This window comes from Epinephelus fuscoguttatus, linkage group LG3, assembly GCF_011397635.1.
Source record: "Epinephelus fuscoguttatus linkage group LG3, E.fuscoguttatus.final_Chr_v1".
NCBI classification, from domain to species: Eukaryota; Metazoa; Chordata; class Actinopteri; order Perciformes; family Serranidae; genus Epinephelus; species Epinephelus fuscoguttatus.
The window spans coordinates 22,404,221-22,427,222 of NC_064754.1; the positions used below are offsets into that span (position 1 = coordinate 22,404,221).

The 23,002-nt window shown below is 39.5% G+C and overlaps 1 protein-coding gene across 2 annotated transcripts in view; it reads right to left on the minus strand.

Moving 5' to 3' along the window:
• inpp4b (inositol polyphosphate-4-phosphatase type II B) overlaps positions 1 to 8,750 on the minus strand; it is a 311,501-nt gene extending 302,751 nt beyond the window's left edge. For both annotated transcript variants that reach the window (XM_049567168.1, XM_049567159.1), the window contains exon 1: positions 8,676 to 8,750. The gene's annotated coding sequence lies outside the window, so the exon portion shown is untranslated. The remainder of the gene's footprint in view (positions 1 to 8,675) is intronic.
• Positions 8,751 to 23,002: the final 14,252 nt, after the last annotated feature.

Genomic DNA, 23,002 nt, shown 5'->3' on the forward strand with positions numbered 1-23,002 from the left:
CTTTATGATGCATCTGTCTCTCTGTCTGACCCTGAAGTTTTAGAGCTCCAAAAACTTTCAGTGAGGATGGACACTGAATGTTTATGCAGGGATCAAAGTGCTGCCAGTTCAAAACGGCATCCAGCAAGATACCTTTGACATCATCGTCAAATACAATTATTTAATTAATGTCACAAGAGATTTAAAATCTCTTCACTGCATCGCTTCCCTGGTTTCAGAGCCAACTGTCTTTTGTAAAGCACTAATCTCCACGCTCCATTCTTTGTGTGTTTGACGGCACAGGTAAAGCTGCAGAGCCAATACATTTGTCCTTCAGTACATGACACCTTAGCCTTACTAATGAGCCATTTAACAGCACTGTGAAGGGAACAGCAGTTAAACGAAAGGCCCCTTGTGGATTTGGTAAGAGCGTGTCAAGACTGGAAGAGACAGTAATACTTCACATTGACAGGAGCAAGAATGAATAATGAGTGGTTTTGCGGCTGTTTCAACGTGAGGCTAATCTCTCAACATTTTCCCATGTCCCATGTCTCCCTGGAGGGTTAGCGCAACTTGCACATCATGCCGCAAACTCCAATCATAGTTACTTCCGCCAGGTCTCCCAACATGCTTCATATTCTCATATGGTGAGAACAGGAATACATTTATCTAAATGCCTGAAAACTAACACTCATCTGACACAACCAACACACCACACTGCCTCTAAAGACTTTTTTTGCAACTATAATGGACATTAATTGATTCACACCCTACAGCATATTTCCACCTCCTACCTAAGCTATTTTTAACCATTCCTCCTAGAAACACCTGGAGGTCTATGAACCAGAGAGCCCGTTCTTGTGGTTCTTTGCATTAAAGCTTATGAGTATTCATGAGCAGGAGTAGGCAGTGCTCTCCAATGGGACTCAAGTCTGTGATCAACAGCAACTGTCTGTCAGTCATTGTCAGTGTAAGCTGAGACCTCAGGGGACATCGTTAGGTTTCCATTACAACACAAGACTTGCATTCAAGACCCCAATGACTCATCTCATATGAGCCAAAGCATATGGAGAATGAACAGAAAGGGCTACAATTGGAATGCCACAGATGGCTGTGACAGATGTTGAAAGTCAGTTTTCATTTCATCTCTGAGAAATTCATGCAGCAACTTCCGTTTTCAAGTTTGGGGGGTAAAAAGAATCATAAATATTCCCCTCTGGTTCCCAAACTTATCAGTGACACAGAGTGCTCCATTTACTGCTCAAACTGAATATATGACAAGTTAGAATAAAACTACAGATTCTTTTAAAACAGACTGTAAATACAGCATTGATAATCTGTAGTCAAACTACATTTAACAATTAGTGGGGCCTTTCTAATCACAGAATTTGATACTAAAACTTGACTCAACTTTAAAACATGGAATATTGTAGAAGTTGCCAAAATGTGGATGCAACTACTTAAAAAATATCAGGGTTTTCCCTAACCCTTAAAATCATTTTTTCTCAGTGCCTAAGCCAGATAAACAGAAGAAAAACGATGCTACTATGTCTTGGTGTCATTTATGAGCAAGCTGCTTCTGTCCTCTATGTCATTTCACCAAGGGCTGAGCTCATCTCCACACAAACACTGGATGTAAAAAGTTAGGTTGGAACAGTAAATACAATCAGCCAGCTGATTGGGCTTGTCTACTCTATTCTCTGAGACTTTGCTCTGCTACTCTGTGCGTGTCTGAATTACGTATCAACTGGTTTGACAACGAGATGCGAGTAACACTAGCTTTAACTGTCTTTTGCTTGGTCAGCCAAAAAAGGTCCAATTCTCCTGTGCTTCTAGGGTGATGAAGAGACAGTGTCTGATGTTTCCACATCAAGCTAGCCATCGCTCACCTCTCCATAGTCAAAGCACCTGTAAATGCATTGAAACTGGCCAGGAAACACATACAACTATATTCGCTTTTCAAAATAAGGCATGAACACAGTGTAAATACTCACATGAAAATAAGATTAACTGGATTATATTTACAGGAAGTGTAAAACATGTTACCTGCGTCACTTATGAAATAAGATATCACATTAAATTCTAAGGGAAGTTAATTTATTCTGTTTGGCTGCTGAGAAACCAAATCCTGACAATGAACATTATTTTTGGACACTGCAGTCATGAGGAAGAGGCCCTCAGAGAAAGCTAAGTTTAGGCTATATTTGAAGCAAAGCAATATAACACTCAGATGGGAAGCACTTTATTTTACAAAACGATCTGAATATTTGAAATGGATTTCACAGGGCCGTACAATAGCCAAAATAATATTTTCTCTAAAAGACCTCATTTTTATCGTTAGTTTGCCACTCAACTAACAGAACAATTAAATCAGAGTACAGTACGGTAAAGATTGAGTCATCAACTTTAATCCTTTATCCGTCATTGTAGCATATTTGCAAAAGACACTTGTTCTATATGTCCCAGGTGGGCTTTTGTCAGGCTTCAAACATTTGAAAGTAAGAGAGTGTAAGAGAGATATATAGGGAACTACAGAGATAACATAAGTCATTCTAAGCTGAACACAAAGTAGCAGCAGGCGTTTAGTTTCAATAGTGATTTGAGAATCACTCCGTTAAAGTAACATAATGCGTCTTACAGAGGTACATAGAGTGTGTCTACAGGTATCAGACAATTAAACTCAATGCTTTTTAGGACCGTATCAAAATCATTTTTAAACCAACTTTAAGACTGATTTTTGGACAAATCATCTTTTTCTTATTCAACCCTTGCAGGTACGTTTAAAGGTAAGCAGTATATATATATATATATATATATATATATACACACACACACACACACACACACACACACACACACACACACACACATATATATATATATATATATATATATATATATATATATATATATATGTTTTATGTAGTAATATGATTATTAGAGTAAGTTAGTAATCTACATTCTGCCAACAGGTAAGTGCAAGTATAAAGTAAAAAGAGGTTCAGTGGTAGTTTTAACGATTTGTAACATCAGACATGAACTTTAACAAAGAACAGCTTGAATCATTTTAACAAAAACAAATTAAAAAATGGATAAATTAAATTAGATAAAATGTTTGTGGCAATTAAGACTTAACTAAATCAAATTCAAAAATATTTAACGACTTTTAAAGCCTTAGATCTACAAAATTGAATTTAAGACACCTTAACACTTGTTAAAAATCTGCAAACACCCTGACAAATAAGCCAGAATTCACTGCATGTACTGCTGGCACATTACTCAGTCTAAAAAGTCAAGTTGATATATGAAAAAAACAGGAACTCTGCAGAGGCAAACTGGAAAAATGGCCACAAACCACAAACAGTCTAAAAAATGAATCCACATCTGACAACAAAAGACCACACATTATGAGTTTCATCAATTTGCAGTTACTTTGTTTGAAGTTTTGTCCGCCAGCTGTATGTTTGTGGATGTACAGCAATACTGAGAGTTCAGTTTAGCTGTGAGGTGAAAAAAAAGGGCAGACCATGTTGTGATATACTGGATGTGATGCTACCAGGAGGAAAATGAGATCAGAATACAGAACACTATCGAAATACGAGACAGGAATGAAAAGTGAGCGAAGGTACAAACTGCCAATGTTTGGGGTATTAAAATCTTGATGTTAGTCTTGTTACGTTTTGGATGTCCTTTGCTATTGTATTGTTTTAAAAAGCTCTGAAGTTGTTTTAAAGTGCCAATTAAGGATTTTTCAAGATAAGAAATGTATACATAGTCCTATTACAAATGTTATTCATACTTTTGTAAACACAGTCCTGTTTAATTCTGAGTTTGTGGCATATTTTATGTTCTTTTTTTAACTGATGAGGTGTTGTTGGACTGGAGGAACTTTAATAGTAAACAAGACAGTTGTATGGTCACTCCTCCTCAACACGGGCAGTGCCACACTGCAGCTGCCTCTGAACAGTGTTTAGCAGTGATCCACAGCAGGACCAGGACAGCATCTCACATTTCCACCAACACACCAGTCCTTATTCATCGGAAAGCACACACCTCATCTTATTCTCTCACCAGAGTCCTTTGCTCTGTCAGATTGGCATACGGAAAAAGAGACATCTGGTTTAATGTCCAGGATTTAGCCAAGTTACAGTGAATGAAAAGTTGCTAAAATCACGTTGAAACTGATGCGGTACGGAGGTTGTTTAGTTTATGTTCCAACGCCCGTACAAATTCTAGCAAGATGCTAGTTCAGCTGGTGCTTATTCCTCTCTATGTTTTCCTTGAAAACCTCGACCTGGCTAGCTAGCAGCTGCCTAGATGTCGGCAGAAAGAGAGAGTTTACAGACTGGTGAGCTGACGTCCACATCCCGATGAGTGACTTTCAGCGACATGAAATCACCGTCCAAAGCCAACCACAAAAAGCACCAACAAGACTTGCACAACAGACTGAAGAGCATAAATTTAGCACAAATTTAGCAGAGCTGACAGAGAGGCAACTGAAAACATCCACGCCTAGGCATATATGTGGCAGTGGAAATACAATGCAGATTTGACAAAGTGAAAGTGCTGTTGCTATACCAACCACTGGCCGGCTTGCAGTACATCACTTCAGCCTTCCTATTGGCAGTGCGAAGGCAATAAGAAAAACAGCCCTTGGAGGTATATAGTTCTTGGGGGAGCTCCCAAGTGGGCAGATTCTCTCCAAGAGTTCCCAGAACAGTTTGGTCCGAAAACAGCTTTTGTTGTTGCTGCCTATCTTGGTCAGGTTAAAGTTGAAAAATGTATGAAATATAGTATATAAAATATAATAAAATATCTGACAAAACAAAACAAAACAACAGAAGTATGGCTCTGACTTAAAGGGATAGTGCACCCAAAAATGAAAATTCAGCCATTATCTACTCATCCTCATGCTGAGGAAGGCTGTGGTGAAGTTTTAGAGTCCTCACATCCCTTGCGGAGATCGGCAGGGGGAGCGGCTAGCACACCTAATGGCTGATGGTGCCCCAGACTAATGTCCAAGAACACAAAATTGAAACCACAAAATATCTCCAACACGCTCATCCGTGGTGATCCAAGGGACCTTTTTCACAGCAGACATTTTGACTTGTGTCAGTAGAAAAAGCACAGGTGAAATTGATAACATTAAGGATGGCTGAGTTCCATTCAGTGTCCCAGTAAGCTAGTAACATTTAGCCAACATGGACAATACCAGGGTCTCCCCTAAGTGGAACGCAGCTGTCATTAGTGTCATTGAACACACCTGTGTTGCTCCTACTCTGACATGTCAAAATGTCTGCCGTGAAAAAGGTCTAGTGTCCTGAAGCCCAGACATAAAAAGTTGTTTCAAAAAACATCATTTCAGCCTCATTGTAGCCTGTAGCTCTGACTGCTTCTCTGTGCTCCGTGTTCACATGTGCGCGCTCAGGGTGATCGGTGATGCACGGTCTCTGAAGAGCAGCAGTGAGGACTCTAAAACTTCACCAGAGGCTTCCTCGGCATGAGGGTGAGTAGATAATGGCTGAATTTTCATTTTTGGGTGCACTTTCCCTTTAAGTTGTCTCACAAAATTCAACTTGACCCAATAATGACACTGCTGCTTGTCTTCTGTGCTGCTGTGCATTTCAAGCTCATTCATTCCTATACTTCTCTACGTTCATATAGTGCTATGTGCTGCACTTACTATACAGTACATATATATTCCATTTGTCCATAGTAATCTCAAATTTAAAGTAACAATACATTCAATATATCACATTCAAACATTAATAATATGACTTGAGTCTGTCCACTGATAATGACAAATCTCATATCCAGTAATTAGACCTGAACATGATGGAGAACTCTGTCATACTGCATATGTAATTTCTGTCAGAGAGAACCTCCGGTTTAACTGCCTGGAAAACCTACTATCATGGCCTATTCATTAGCCACAATCCATTGTGTTATTTGCATGGACTACTTGTCCCCACTACAGTCACATTTAAAGCGGAAAAAAGTAAGGACCACTGTCAGTCAACTGTGAATAATGCATTAGGCATCATGGCATCCCCTAACTACTAGTAATTTATGTAGTACTCCCCTTTGAGAGCCAGACGCTGGAAAATGCAGAAAGAAAGACAGTCTAAAAAGAAATTAAGGAAGAAGGAGGCCGGGCAGCGGTGAAACTGACAGCCCGGCATGCAAATGTGCACATCTATCTTACCGGGGAACACTGAGTGTGCTTTATCTCATCTAGAAGGAGCAGTTCATCTCAGCTAGACAGCCGTTTGGACGACCTGGTCTTAAAAAGCAGGGGCTCTAAATTGGATAGCAATTGTGCAACTCTACCGATGCTCACCTCAGATGGCCCCTTCTGCACACACATGTCTGTAGTCACCTGACCCTGAGCGGCGTGCTATGCTACCTTCAGCTACTATCACAGGAGTCTGTTCACTTCAATAGACTGTATTTTAAAGAATATCTAACTTTGTGTGTGTGTGGGTGGATGAGTGGAACTTGTACTGTGGTGTGACAATGATTAAAATAATAACTATGGCTCTTTTCTTCTCAAGTGCTTTTGGATGTTCAGTGGAAAGCAGGTTGGCAGTTGGAACATATTGGCTGAAATGACGAAACAAATTACAGTCATCTGTTTATAGAGGACAGGCTTTGAAACAACAGCAGATTGCATCAAATATGTTTAAAATGCACAGCCTTGGCTTGTGTACCAAGGTTTGTTATTAGCCAAGAGACTATTCTTAAGCTTATCTTTTATCTGTTAAAATACACACAAGGATCACACACCTACGTATGCACAGATGGAGGTATGCATGTGTACAAATATACACGCTCACAGTATGCAAACGCAAACACATTTACACAAGAGTATCAGTAAGTGCTGGGAATTTTCAACTTCTCTTGACTTGTAGCTCTCAGGGTTTTTTTATGGTGTGACAATGAATCGCTGCCTTGATTCTTTGTGATAACATTTGTGAAGGCAAATCAAGGACGATTCTGTCAAAACCTCTGGTAACAATTTATGTGGATAGTCCAGCTACAGATAGTTCAGAGAGTATTTGGAACATTTAAACAGCTTATTAGTTGAGATTCAACAATTCAACTGTTTCGCTTTGTCTGTAGATGAGTATTATTATGATTCACTCAACCTGTGCTACATATGTTGAGTAATTAGTTCGAAAATTACTCTCAGAATACACTCATCGACCACTTTATTACGCACACCTTGCTAGTACCAGGTTAGACTCCCTTTTGCCTTCAGAACTGCTTTAATTCTTCGTGGCATAGATTCAACAAGGTGCTGGAAACAATCCTCAGAGATTCTGGTCCATATTGACATGATAGCATCATGCAGTTGCTGTGGATTTGGCTGCACGTCCATGATGTGAATCTCCCGTTCCACCACATCCCAAAGGTGCTCTATTGGACTGAGATCTGGTGACTGTGGAGGCCATTGGAGTACAGTGAACTCATTGTCATGTTCAAGAAACCAGTTTGAGATGATTAGAGCTTCGTGACATGGTGCATTATCCTGCTGGAAGTAGCCATCAGAAGATGGGTACACTGTGGTCATAAAGGGATGGACACGGTCAGCAACAATACTCAGGTAGGCTGTGGTGTTTAAACCATGCTCAGTTGGTACTAAGGGGCCCAAAGTGTGCCAAGAAAATATCCCCCACACCATTACACCACCACCACCAGCCTGAACCGTTGATACAAGGCAGGATGGATCCATGCTTTCATGTTGTTTACACCAAATTCTGACCCTACCATCTGAATGTGGCAGCAGAAATCAAGACTCATCAGCCCAGGCAATGTTTTTCCAATCTTCTGTTGTCCAGTTTTGGTGAGCCTACGTGAATTGTAGCCTCAGTTTCCTGTTGTTAGCTGACAGGAGTGGCACCTGGTGTGGTCTTCTGCTGCTGTAGCCCATCTGCTTCAAGGTTCGACGTGTTGATCAGTCAGAGACGGTCTTCTGCAGACTTTGGTTGTAACGAGTGGATAGTTGAGTTACTGTTGCCTTTCTATCATCTTGAACCAGTCTGGCCATTCTCTTTTGAACATCCTCTGTAAACCCTTGGTTGTATGTGAAAATCCCCGTAGATCAACAGTTTCTGAAATACTCAGACCAGCCCGTCTGGCACCAACAACCATACCACATTCAAAGTACCTTAAATCACCTTTCTTTCCCATTCTGATGCTCAGTTTGAACTTCAGCAGGTTGTCTTAACCTTGTCTACATGCCTAAATGCATTCAGTTAAACTATTTGTAGGCAGACTATCTAAATAAAGTGTTACCAGACTTGTTATTAGTGGTTTCCCACACTTAAATTGATCGATATCATTCACAAGTGTCTCAATGATAAGAACAAAGTCATTATGTGGCTCTTGTGAAGCTTTTGATGTCTTACAGTGTAAGAAAAACCCAAAACATTTCACCAACTGGATGCACAAGTGATCAGTATATTAACTTATGCACCTATTACATTGTTGCCTTTCTCATCCACAACAGTCAACAACTAAATAATGAAATATGAAACACCTCTAAAAAGTGCCTCCACATTGCTTTCATCAATTTGAATGCATGTTTGCAGCCAATTTTATGTATCTTTGCAAATGATAACTGTGGTCTGGAAAGACAAAAGCTGCAATTACACTAAAGTAATCCACCGATAATACTCAGCATTGCGTCTTACCTGTTAAAACAGAAAGCCTTTCGCATGAAGCCTTAGTCACTTCTGTCAGCATCCCTGTCCATCCTGCGTATTTGTCTGTACACACAAGAAAGAAAAGAAGACAGACGTGAAGAGACAGCACAACACACAGCGCAGCCAATAACGGCTCTGGAAAAGCTTCTGTGCAGCCTCTCCTTTTTTCTTTTCTTTTTTTTTTTTTTTTTTCACTGGAGCTTCATCAAGAGATTCAGCAAGAGGCAGTGGTGAGGGCGATGTATTAAATGGTCTGAGCTGTGGGTAGCAGCGGCCAGGGCTGGTCTAGCAGGCTGTAAAATGCCTGTGAAGGTCCCAGAGGGCAGTGTGGGGTGCAGACAGCATTAACAAAGTGGCAATGCTGCAGCATAAAAAACCAACATGACGTATTACTAAATAAGGAAGCATGACTGTGGCTATAGTTTAGGCCATCACTTACAAACTAAACTGAAGATGAGAAGAAATGCACCAGGATCTGGATGGCTTACCACCACTAAACAGTTTCCTGAGGGAAAACCCTCGCTTTACATTTAATGGGAAAAAACTTTAGTCTTACTTTCTTGTAAACAAACTTGACATGAGCATATACTTACTTTCCTCCATAAACTATGCATACTGTAGTTTGCCAGAGTGATGCCTTTGATGCATAGTGAGAATGTACTGTACTTAGTTCACATTGATTTTTCTGTCTTTCAAACAGATTTTTAAATCAGACGGTGGGTTGTGAGATGCTAATGTGAAACTGCACTGACTTACAGATGTTTGGCACGCAATGTAAAACCAGTTTCAGTGAAGTGCTGTCAACATAATTATGCTGCATTGTAATGATGCCATTTCACTGCTGTACTAATTTGTACTTTTTACATTGTTCTGCATGACATGTACTCTGCATGTACACTGTATTTTCTGCTACATGCTGTTGACCGACTCCCATTTAATAATGGTTTGATGACAGCAAATCATCTTTAATTGGCCCGTTATGTAAAAGGCTTAAAGGAATACTTCACCCACAAAATGACCATTTGTATATCAGTTTTTTTATGCAGTGTAACCTTGAATTCAGCAACAGCAAACATATTGATTTAGTGATTGACTGGGGACCACATTAACAACAGTAAGACTATATAAAAACATCTGGTGCGGTATAATCAAGTCTTATTTATCCAGTCAGTATTTCCCAAAGACATGCACTTTCGCTAAAACCTTACTAATAAAAACTGAACTGAAAGTGAAACTTTTTTATCTCTAATGTCAGACTGAAATACTAAGGCTTTTAAGCAAAAATCAATGTGTTTGGGAAGTACTGCCTGGGTAAATGATACTTGGAATATACTACCTGAGTTGTGTGAGAGTTTGTAAACAGGTGTTTTAATATAGTTTTGCTGATGTTAAACATGGTCCCAATCGATCAATAAATCAATATGTTTGCCATTTTCTGTGGGGGCATGTGAAAGAAAAACAAAGTTTTCTTCACAAATTCAAGGTAACATGGCATGACTAACTCATTCTGGGGGCAAAGCATCCCTTTAAATGACCATTTCTGTTTTCTCATGTTGGAAAACACAATCTTGAGTATTCTTATGCACATTCCTTCTTTTGTGAGGATGACAATGTTTTAAGAGCAGGTTAAATATGTAAATGTTCCTCTGCCAACTACTACCGTCCAAGTGCAAGACTCTTAAATAAACAAATCAATTAATCCAACAGAATGAACTACTGTCACCACCAAATACTGGCTAATTTCCCCGCAGCAAAGACTGATGGCCAACTGTGTAAGAAAGTAAAAGTTGAAGGTATGCAGATTTTCTGACGCTCCATGAAAAATTTTGGAACCTTGTTACTCTGCAGCTGTCAAGTCTTTCAGCCCACTCTTAATCTAGATTCAACAGTCAGCCTCAGTCAAAGAGACCAACGTCACAACAGTTTTCAGTTGTTTTGTAGGAATGTGCTCAGAATATGTGATATTTATTGCACCAACCAACTCACATGTTTTATGTCAGATATAGATAGGACTTCATCCTAATGCAAGTGTGGTTTAGACTGAAACATTCAAGCTGTCCTATTTTTTTTTTTTTTTTTAATTTTATATACTTTATTAATCCCTGAGGGGAAATTCAATTTTTCACTCTGTTTGTCAATTACACACAGGTCCGAACACACATGCACAAACTGGACCTATACATGCACTAAGTGGAGAGATGTCAGAGTGGGCTGAAATTCAATTTTTCACTCTGTTTGTCAATTACACACAGGTCCGAACACACACGCACAAACTGGACCTATACATGCACAAAGTGGAGAGATGTCAGAGTGGGCTGCCCATGACAGGCGCTCCGAGCGGTTGGGGGGTTCAGTGCCTTGCTCAGGGGCACCTCGGCAGTGCCCAGGAGGTGAACTGGCAGCTCTCCAGCTACCAGTCCACGCTCCATTTGATCCGGACAGGGACTTGAACAGGCGACCCTCCGGTTCCCAACCCAGGTCCCTATGGACTGAGCTACTGCCGCCCCATTGCCATTGCCAAATTGCCATTAAGATGCTTAACACGTTTTCATAATGACCACAAATAATCAGTCATTAAACCAATCGCTGGGTTTTCAAATTGTATCAAACAAACAGATTTTCATTAAAAACCATAAACAGTTGAAACCACAATTACATGTAGAGGGGAAATATCCACCTGGAGCCCTTGTTTGCCAAATATGAACAGCAGGAATCCTCAACACCGCCTCGAACCAGAAAACACATCAATCAAATCAAGTGGGAAGAAACTGTATGTATGGGGAAAAAATTCTGAATAGCTCTGTGCAAATGGGGGAACTCCAACATCGATTCCGAGAGTCTGAACATTTATGGACCGCACCACAACGAGGAACTGTGAATTAGATCCAATCAGAGTTCATTTTAGAGCTAAAACTGGTGCAACAGAGTGAGTATACCATCAACATGTCGTCATAGTGATGAAAATGCACATTGTGATGTATCTACCAGAGTCACAGGTAAACACAGAGGGAGGCTTCAGCAACAACAGTAAGCTGATATGGCAAACTGTAGCATACTAGCAAACAGGAAACCTTGTTACTAGTATATAAACAAATACACTTACAACAGAAATCATACATAAAAAACAAATAGCTTTAATAACTTACTTTAAATAAATAAAAACATAATTTTCCCTTCAGTTGAATAAATTACGTTACCAATTACCAGTTGAGAATTCATGATACGACTTTATTTTCTCCTTTACACTGTATAAGAGACAATGACTACAGTAAAATACTTTAATGTGCTCATAATAAGCAGTGGTATTTCCTGTGAATAAAGTGCAGATAGCAAAGCAATGAGCCTCTCTAATGTTTGTCCTCTGTGCTGCTGCAGCAGGGTATTAAAAACATTTAGCATGAAAAATACAGCACAGGAGTTTAATTTCTTCCTTAATGAAATATTTCACGGACAAATATAATAACAGCAAATTAATTCGTAAAGAAAAACAATTAAGAAAAAAAGCATGAATGCACTTTTGCTGAGGCATCACTTGAATAAGGAGTAAACCGCATTTAAATGCTAATTGATGGCTTTTATTCTACTGCTGAAATACGGTGAGGAAGGTGAGGACACTGTTTCACATCTCAAATCTAAACCGTAACTTCTCTATCACCTCTCTATGTGCCATGCTGCTAAATGTAAACACCATTACATCAGCTGTTTGTGAAGAACTTCATGATGATTCATTACAAACCAGAGACTGTTATTAGTGGAGCATGTGGGCAAAAGTGTCATGTTACCCACTCTGCATTAGTGCAGATGCAGCTGTGCTTCAGGCTCATGTCAACAAAGAAAACTGAACACCTAAGCATCATTTACCAAATGGAAAGCTTTAGAGGGAAACATAGCCTCCATCCTGCTTCTCTTCCCTCTGCTCCTATAAATCAGCGTCATTGTCACTGACAACTGGACAGACTCCAATTTTAAAAGGCATTTCACCATGCCAAGCCAGGGACACATAAAATGTATCCCTAAACATATTCCTGTCTTGATGTTTCACTGCTATTCATATTGGCCGAGTGTTAAACTGCTTTTGTTGTGAGAGCCTATAACTTCAGAATGCACCCAATTCTGTATGAGGTGATGTATTTGTGCACTATAAACTAATGTAACCCTTTCTTTCTGACCCCTCTCTCTTATTCAAATAACCTGAAATGCCTGGATATGGGATGGAAGCCTGGATAAAATGTTCATGTAAATGCTTGTATATGCACGCACAGACACACTTATAATCATATGACATTCACTGAGCAAGTACTGGGTAAAAAAAGGTACCATTAGGAGTACAATATGAACATACACACAGTTTGCACATAGTTGAAATGAAGAAGAAGCAATGATGTGTAATGTCAGGGCTGATAACAACAGAGACGTGCATGTTTTTCTTGAGAGGCCACTATGTTTGAATGTGTTTAAATGAGTTTTGATTGGCTGCTACCTTTGTTGTTTCTCCGGTACAAGAGATTTTCAATTTCAGTGGGACTTCCTGGTTAAATAAATGAAATAAATAAACCAATAATTGTCTGTTAGCCAATACCAACCTGATAACAATGCTCAAGCAATTACAAAACAAAAAACAAAAGGGTGTTTACATTTACCAGTTGATCGTCTGATGTCAATAACAATGTTTGTAATTAAAATTGTACTTAAAAAAAAAGAAAGGCCATTTTAATTACTATTTTTCTCTCCTAAACTACAAACAGGCAGGACTGCAATTTATTTCTAGCATAAGCATATTCATTAGAGCTGAAAAATTTAAACAAAATGAATTTAATCAGCTACTATGTTGATAATCAATTAAATGTTTGAGATGATTTTGCTGCTTTTCTTTGACATGACAGTAAACAAGTATATGAAGTAAATAATATCTCCTTGGGTTTTCAGCTGTTGGTGAGACAAATGACACTGCAATCTAACACTGTAGTTATTAATTGCTCAATTGTTTATGCAAGCTGAAACTAATACTATTTTATTTCTACCAAACTAAATCCGCCCACTGTATCACCGCGCACAAGGAAGTGTGCATTTATTGCTAGCTTACCCTAGCACCACTGAGCTAGCTAATGCTAGAGCTTAACGGAGTAGGACGTCGTTAACGTTTACATCAAAAACAGTCAATAACATTAGCCTCTTGTCCATGAGTAGCTAAATAGTTCATGAAACTGCTCACAACAAAGTCTGTGGATTATGTCAAGTAACCCTGTCACGATTTCTGGAAAGAGACATTGCTATTGAATTTTTAAAATGTATTGCCAAGTGCCGTCTAGTTTCATATATATTAGAGAGAAGGCAGACATCTCTGCAACCGATATCTCTAACGCTCAGCACCTCTCACCAAAACAATCTAGATTTCATAGCACTCAAAGAGAAAAAGTAGATATTTTTGATATTGGTGTGAACTGTCCTTCTAATATTGTGCTTTAATCAGTGTTCACAAATACATTTCAAAAGATTTTTGTTCCAAGGGTGAATGTGAAATTGTTTACTGTCAACTTCTGTTTAGCTCTTCATGTAATATTGATCCATTTCCTACATTACGCAACAGTTCTCCAAGGATAAGAGCAATGTAGCAACAAAAGGGCTCCTCCTCCACTCTGAGCTAACTTAATTTAATGTGTCATATATTCATTTGTGTTGAATTTTGCATCTTCAGCACGAGGAAATCAGGTTCCCCTGAGCAGATGTTTCTGCAGCTGCATCACAAAGTAGCTGGAGCACAACTCTGTGACGCCACCTGCATGAATCACGTTGCTAATTTGCAGTTGTGAGCAAAGATTTAAATCAGTGGTTACTGGATAAATGATGATACTGGGGATGCACCAGTTCCTCAACATTAAGGCCCCAAGTAATGATTATTTTTAAAGGGTGGGTCCATCTCATCTGCTTATGTTTTTCGAATGGGAACTCCCACTCCGCCATTTTCAAAAAACTGTGATGGAAGTTACAATGCTGACCACCCCCACATATGGACAGTGTAAGCACAGACAGTGAGGGAAATATTAGCATGGCAAATTTATGCTTAAAAATGCAACATGGTGCTATCAAACTTTTATTCAACCAGGTGAAGACACACTGAAAGTCAATATGATACAGCATTTCTACTGTGTTAAACACATTAATAGATTTACAATAGACCTACACGCTCCCAGTGTGGAGAAGCAGACAGGAGAACCGAACATATAAGCTAAACAATGTAACCTACTGCTGTGGACGCCACATTAGTTTTGTTCTGAAAGTCACACAATAACACTGACTAACTAACCACTGAGAGGCAGCGATAGTGAGACCATAACGTTTACTCACTGTGTTCTGCAAAGTAAAATTACTGTCTCTGTCAAAGGAGTATGGTGGGTGTGGACGGGAGCAGCAGCAAAACATATTTTAGCCTCCTCAAATAAGAGCACCTAAAAAAATCAGTATCAGTTAAAGTGTACGCTGTATTAACATTATTTTACCACTTTACCTTGCCTTCACACAGCCCTTTCCAACAGCGTGTTGAAGCCGTTATCTCTGCTCTCTTCAAAGCCAACAGACTCCTTTAGCAGAAACTTTAATCTTACCTCACAATACACTGTAGTTGCTGGTCTACCACAGACTCAATTGTTTCGTTCGTTTGATGTTGTGTGACTTTCAGAACCAAAGTAGCAGTACATGGATTTATATGTTGCAGTGACACTGCAGAAAGCTGTCACTTCATGAGGAAAAAAGTTTTCAGAAGGGCTTGGGACAATAGCACATTGTGGCTAAAACATGCATACTACAACCAAAGTTAAATTTTCAGATTAGTATACATCAGGAAAACTACTGGAAAGCTACAGAATGATATAAAAAGCCCAAGGTGATATCTTCACATTGTTTGTTTTGTCTGACCAACAGATATACCAAACACAAATATATTAGGTTAAAGGGAAACTTTGTGGGGAGTGTGTACGGATGAACAGTGTTCATCCCCTGTGCCGTCACTCCCCAAACTGCGATGACACAGATCTGGTTGAAAATCATTAAAGTATCCCTTTAACTATCAGAAAAGACAACTAATTGTTTATTATATTATCATCTACACTTGTACTTTTCCTACTGGGACATGTCAAAATGATGTCTGTGAAAAAAAGCCACCAGATATTAGTCCTTTTTTTCATGAAAACAACATTTTTGAGAGGTGTACATATGGTACATATATTGTGATTTATTGAGTCAAAGTGGGACATAGATGATCCAACTTTAATTATAGCTGCTGCGCAGCGATGGGTCGGTTCCGGGCATTTTTAGGCAATTCTGAGCAACGAGCAGAAGAATTGGAAGACATTTAGGAATTTAGCAACACAATCTGCCTTTTGCATCAGCTGAGGCTTGAACTCACAACCTCTGAGACTAAGAATAAATTTCTATCTCACTGAGCTAATTAGTCAGTGACAATTCATGTGTAGCTTCACAAACTGACTAAGCCAGACATGCAGGTTTAGCAGCCATCCATGCATGGAAAAGCAGATTTCAAAACCACTGTAAAAAATTCAGTTATCGAAACAAAAATCTGAAAATACACATATTGCATCTAGACAGCATGGAGATGTTGGTCATTTGTTTGTAACAATGATCAATTTGCTCCATAAGTGAAAAACTGAAAAAAAAAAAAAAAAAAAAACTCCAATTGTTCACATTAGAGCAAAATTCAAAATGCTGAAATTCTGAAATTTGCCACAGATCACATCAATTTTTTTTCATGAACATTGAAGATTTATTTAGCAAGAATTTGCATGTATATGTTTACAGTACCGTTTACAGTCAAACATTTTAATGCACTGTAGGCTCAATCTTTGATAAATCAAAAATCTGAGAAACGTAGTTTTTGTAGGGCAGTCTGAAGATGCTCTGTAGCAAGTTTGGGGTCAATTGAGAAAAAATTGTGGGAGGAGATAGGTTTAAGAAGTTTTACAGTTTTTGAAAAAAAAAACAGAGTGATGAACTTTATAATTTGTAATAGGTTTAAATGTACAAAAGTTTCTTCAGTATTGGGGCTACAGTTTGATTAAAGTTGTGAAGTTGTAGCATGTATGGTTGATTTGTTATGAATTTTCAAAGGTTTGAACTTTAAACACTTGCTGTAGCACCACCATCAGGACTACTAGCTTGAGTTTACAGCTGAGGATATCTGGCATGAGACTGGACCTTTGTGCAAAGTTTGGTGAGTTTTCACCCACGGGAAGTATGATCTCCTCGAAAGAAGAAAGAAGAAGAATACCTAGGATTACAACAGTGTCCTGGCAGCTTAGTTGCCAGGACAGCAAATCCAGTGACAATGTAGTCTCTGCACTCTGGACACAACATTTAACAAAAATGCCGACCACGAGGTCAAGGGCCTTGGTTAACCAAGGCCTGCTTTACCTCTTCAATGTGCCTTTGTGATGTGTAAAACCAATCTCCAAATACAAGTCCACTGTGCATCAGCAATGTTTTGTTCTCAGTTTTGACGCATAGAAGAAGCAATTCTATACAGAATTCAATGTGCACACAGTTGTTCTCTCTTTTTCAAGGCTAAAAAAAATCAATAGTGCTATGCCTTTGTGCCCACTTCATGTATGTCTATAGGCTGCAGTCTAGAGCTGGACAAAGGTTTGCCGAAATAGTGCTTTTCATTTTAACATGGGCTTTTCTTCTTGTACATTAGTGGCGACACACTCTGCAGGCACAGTGATCACACAAAAAGCTAGGTTATGGCCTCACCAATGAACTGTTTGTAAGCACTGTGACTCAAATGAACCAGGCAAACAGGTTTCTCTTCATTTAAGCAATTCTCTAAACCTTATAAAGTAAGGAAAAATATAATTAATATATATCTAAGTAAGTTTAGGACAACATTAGCCCTAATTAAGCTTATGGTTTTGGTCTGAGTTCTCAAATACAGTTTACATGGCAGTATCAGGTTATGTTAGGGCCATTATCTGATATGACAATGCTGTTTAAAAGGCACAGCAAAAATACAGAGATCTCAGTGGGTCTTTTGAATAAACAGTGTGTTCCTTTAGATGTTGCTGGTTGAACTAAATGACTTTAATTCAGCAGAAATTCTCTGAATATCCTGGCAACTCAGCTGTGAACGAGATCAATATCTGAGCTCAAAAAGGCGGATAATGATGTCAAACTCCTCTGGGAGGCAAAATTATGACTAGAAACTGCTAATTAATAAAGCTATTCAATGAGGCAGCAAGTTACTTAAATTAAGATTTGAGAAGAGGAAAGCTAATAATTACATTGTTACTGTATCTATGCCTTATTTGTAAATATCAAATACTGTGGAGGAATAATGTGTGCAGATAACATACACTGGAAAGTTTAGAGCCTTGACAATGGAAACTGAACGAGAGGGGGACAGCAACTGTCAAGATATCTCTGTGCATCAAAGCCTGCTCACTGCCTCAATGGGCTCTTACACCTTATCCGAGTCCCTTTCGATGGCAAACGCAGCCTAGACTCAAAGTGAATTGCTGATTCTCAGTAGACTTTTGACAAGGCCTATTACACAGATGGATAGCGGTTTTCACTGGGAAAACATAGGCCGGCCAAACTGAGCTGCATTTCCTGTCTAGTGTCCCTCACCCTCAAGCCCCTGTTAAACACTCCAGGCTACTCATATCTGATGAGGCATCTGCTTTTTCAACAGGAATTGCCAGGTTGTAAAGTGGCGTTACCTAATCACAGCACAGATGATCTATAATGCATAACTATAAGTGGTGGGATGTTGCAGTGTAATGCAGCTTCTGACTCATTATAGAGAGCATCTTAACAGAACAAGTAGAGTTTCAAGGGCGGGCTTAACATACTTGCAGCTAATAGTAATTGATATTTTCGGTAATCTGCATAAATAGCATCTCAATCATCCTATTGAATAGGATTGGGTACAGCTCACATTTTAACCAATACCAGTATCTCAAATTCAGCCAAACTGTACCTTTTTTTGCTACTTTACTTTTTCTGAATCCGCTTTTACGTCTGGAACCTCCCATCTACAACAGGGTGGAGACATCCTCATTGTCCTGTTTGATTCGGCAGCGGGGACCTCTTGCGACCACATGCCTTTGCTAACGTCGACCCCAGCAGGATTCGAGCCCTGGACCTTACTTATGGAAGACAAGTGCTCCAACCACTACACTAGGGAGGCCCCCATGGTACTTTACTCTCTCTCTGTAGTAATGAAATTGGAATATTTGAACAAGCTGCAGTCAACAAGCAGTTCTTGTCCTCTGCTCTTTTCTAATCACACGTAGAGCATCTCTGTCCTGTCATAGAGCTTGTACTAGAGTTGTACCGATACCGATACCAGTATCAGAAATGCCTCCGATACTGCCTAAAATGCGGTATTGGGTATCAACGAGTACAGCCTATGACCAATCCGATACCACGTAATGCCTCAAGTCATTACGCACACGCACGCTACAGGCAAACGAAACGGAAACGGAGCGGAGTTTAAAAAGCATTCTACTGTAGCCTTTAAAATGTCTTTTTTACCAAATTGTGTGGCTGCACTTTAACCTGTGTCTTGATCTGTGTCATCACTGGATAATAATAATAAAAAAAAATACTTATGTCACTCATTCTACTATTATGTATTTATTTCTTTATATTTTACATAGAGTTTTAGGAGTTGAGACATACAACAATTCTTGTCTGCTTGTCTATTTTCCTTGAGACACAAACTAAAGATATCTGGAATAAGTACGTAATTTAAAAAACACAATCACAAACAGCAGTCGAACCAGCTTCTTTTTAATATATGAAAAGAAATGAAAACAGAGGAGAGAGACCAAAACTATTGCAAGTACGGGATTGTTTCAGCTAGCTGGGAGACAAACAGAACTCTTCGTAGCAGTTTTGCTGTCTTCTAAACCCAGCGGCTTCGCAGAGCATGTTGTCATCGCCGCAAGCCAGGAAGCTAGTGGTGGAGTTCTGCGGACGGTTACTCAGCTTCAATGTGTTTCTTGGTGCTTCGGCCTCCTGTCTGAACCTGGCATTCTCACCCAAGTGCACTCTTTGGTAGTGAAATTTGGCACCGATTGATTTAACATGTAACAGTGCTCATTAGTATAGACGTAATTCGGTCTTTAGCCTTAAAACTCTGGTACTCAACCCTAATATAGAACAGGGTTGGGTACGGTTGACATTTACCAGTACCTTTTTTAAGTACTAACCTTCTCTGTAATAACAAAACATTTGTTTCTGGAAAAGCTGCAGGGGTGACATTGTAGACTTAAAAGGAAGTTCTGCTCCCCTGCTCTTTCCCGATCACACATAGAGCTAATCTTCTCTCCCTGTCTGACTGTCTGCTCGTGTGTGTATATACATATTTGTGTGCATATAGCTCATCCAGCATCAATACTAGCCTATTATTAAAATAATACAGAAAAGAAAAGAGAACAGATGCTGAAACTGTTGTGGCAGATCAGCACTACAGTGATAGTTTTGGCTCACTGGGAAGCTGGCAGAGGGGACATGGAGATGTACTCCCGAGTACCATTATGTAGCACCCATGGATTTAATGTTAATCTGTACTGCAATGTGGACTGTGTTCTGTAGTGCTGACGTTATTCGGCTGGTACCCTTAAAAGTACTGAGTTCGGGACACGACTCTAATATAGAATGCATTTTCCGTGAGACTATGCAATGATGATAAATTTAGGTACGTTACAGAAGGGAGCATTAAGTCAGACTGAAATTGGAGTACTTTTTTTCCAACACTACAAGTTTCTTAGGTGCTTAAATTCAACAAGCCTTACAGACATGGCTTTTCAATAACATATATTTATGTAAAATATATTTCCTGACTTAGATTTTTCCTGACAATAATGTGACACAAGCCCCGCTGACACTCTGTCAGACTGGCGAGCTCCGAGCTGCTGTGTAAGACAACTAGCTCCACAGATGAACAGCTGACACACCACAAAACAAAAAGTGAAGACAGAGGCAGAAACATATCCAGATACATCCAAGAGCAGACTCAAGGAGCCAATCTATATTTGAGTCAAGGGACTCCTACAGTGAGCGCTCTGGAGGCAGAAAACACCATGCCATCTTAAGGCAGCTGCGTAATCAAAGATTGATATCTTAGCATGAACAACTGCGGTCCCCTTCTCCCCAGCAATTAATACTGCACTAACATTAACTTCTCATCTAAGGGGTGGGGATAGGAGGGGTACTCCGAGTCATCTCTGAGACCGGATAATAAACAATGCTGACTATTAGCGAAATCCTATTCATAAATCACTGAAGTGTTGGGCAACATTTAGTCCCATTGTGCATGAAGAGACTGACATTAGCTTAAGCATAATAGTGCATTATCAGGAGGGATAAATTTAGTATTATCTTCAGGCAAATTCTTTAAGCTATTAAAAATTAATAGAACCTCGTTATGCAGTGTAAAGTTAGTATCTAGAGCAATAGAGTTGTGCAGTTATATCCTTGGTAATATAATAATCATCAGCTTAGTTAATGGACCTGTGCAAATGTGCAATAAATGCAGTGAAACTGTGGAGTGGAAAATGACGCAAATCATAAGCTGAATTACGATTCCCCATTGAATCCTGCTTTCTAAATACAATTACCACTCTTTCCAATACAGTAATGGTTTTACTGCTCCAAATCTCTGCTGATGACATTGCAGTCGCACACAAAAACTCAATCCTCAAGCCCTCGCTAAATCTGATTAGTGCCAGCTTTGGTGAGAGTGAGAGAGCGAGAGAGAGGGTTTTGAAATCACTCACTTTTTTCTCCTCTGGCCCATCGCCAGGAAGTGGGATCCACCGTATAATGTCAAAGACAGAGCACAGAGGCAGGCAGGTGAGGCCAAGTTACTGCTGAGTGATGGGGGCTCGCCGGGGGAGAGCTGCTTTGATCTGGAAGTATACAGAAAACATGACTTGAAAACTTCTTTCTTCGTTTACAGAGCAACTCTAATCTGCACAGACAAGGATGGACAACTGAGTATTGCATATTTAGGCAGATGTACAAATGCTGTTACTTAACATTTAAGTTAAGTTTCACATAGGATCATGCACAAAATCACAAAAATATCTTGCTCTTGGTTTGATTTTGTTAAAGCACAGGTGTTTTTTCATAACGTCTATCCAACGCGATCGATTCTACAATGGTGCTTTGGGAAAGTAAGTGTCGAGAGGACACTGCTGTACGGCTGACTTAAGAGTTGGACAAGGAGGAGGAATTGATTTTGTCTGGACAGAACAAAAAAAGCGTAGTGTATCTGGACTGACTGAGCATTGATGCTATGTTGTGAGTTGTTTTAGATTCAGTCCAGCATTGGCTCTGCCTTAATGTGATTAGAGGTTTGAAACGGAGAGGAAAGAGGAAATGCTGGAGAGGCTGCGAGAAAAAGAAAAGTGGACAGATAGATGGCATGTTGGCGAGATGAGAGGTTGACTGGGTGGGTTGAGGGTTAAGAGAATGACAGACACGCTGCCAGGATTGGAAGATGAGGGAGTGCGACAGATGCGGTAAACAGAACTAAAGATGACTCAATACAGGGCTGCCAGGAAGAACTGTAATGAGATGCATTTGATCAGAAGTACATCCAAGATCCAGGATGTTCATTCAGAGAGACAGGTAAGTACAGCGGAGTTCAACCAACAGTCAGACAGAAATATTGGCAGAACAAAAAGTGAACTCAACAAAATATATACTGGCCGACTGTGCAACTTCCGCCAAAATAAAAAAGACCCGCACAAAGAACCTGCCAACAAAAGTTAAAGTCTCCCTCCAGTCATGTTTTAAAGTATGTAAAAATACTCGGCTATGATTAATACTTTGTTTAACACAGTCTTCCCACATAAAAAGTTTAGAAAAAAATCTGAAAAGGGGCTTGAAGCAAATCTACTTTTTCCTCCCTCATTCACAAATTCTTGATCTGGCCTTGCATCCCGCCCACAACTGCTGCTTGCCCTAGGTTTTGCTTTCTGCTTTGTCCAGCAATGACACAGTGCTGTTACGACTGACTGGTGACCAGTTGACTGGTGAAAGAGTGGTGTGCATCAAGATGATTAGCGTTACCATTAGAGGAAACATCAGAGGGATTCAGCCATACCTGTTTAAGCTTCAGTCAGATTCAGACTCAGATGAGGAGTCTGTTGTGCATCAAACCAGCAAATGATTCAGAATGGAAGGTGTAATTAGCATCTTTTATTTGCTTACGTTGTGTTATGTTATGAGCTTGTTAGCTTAGGCTAATTGGCAATAGCTGACACAGCATTAATTTTTGTAAAACATACAAT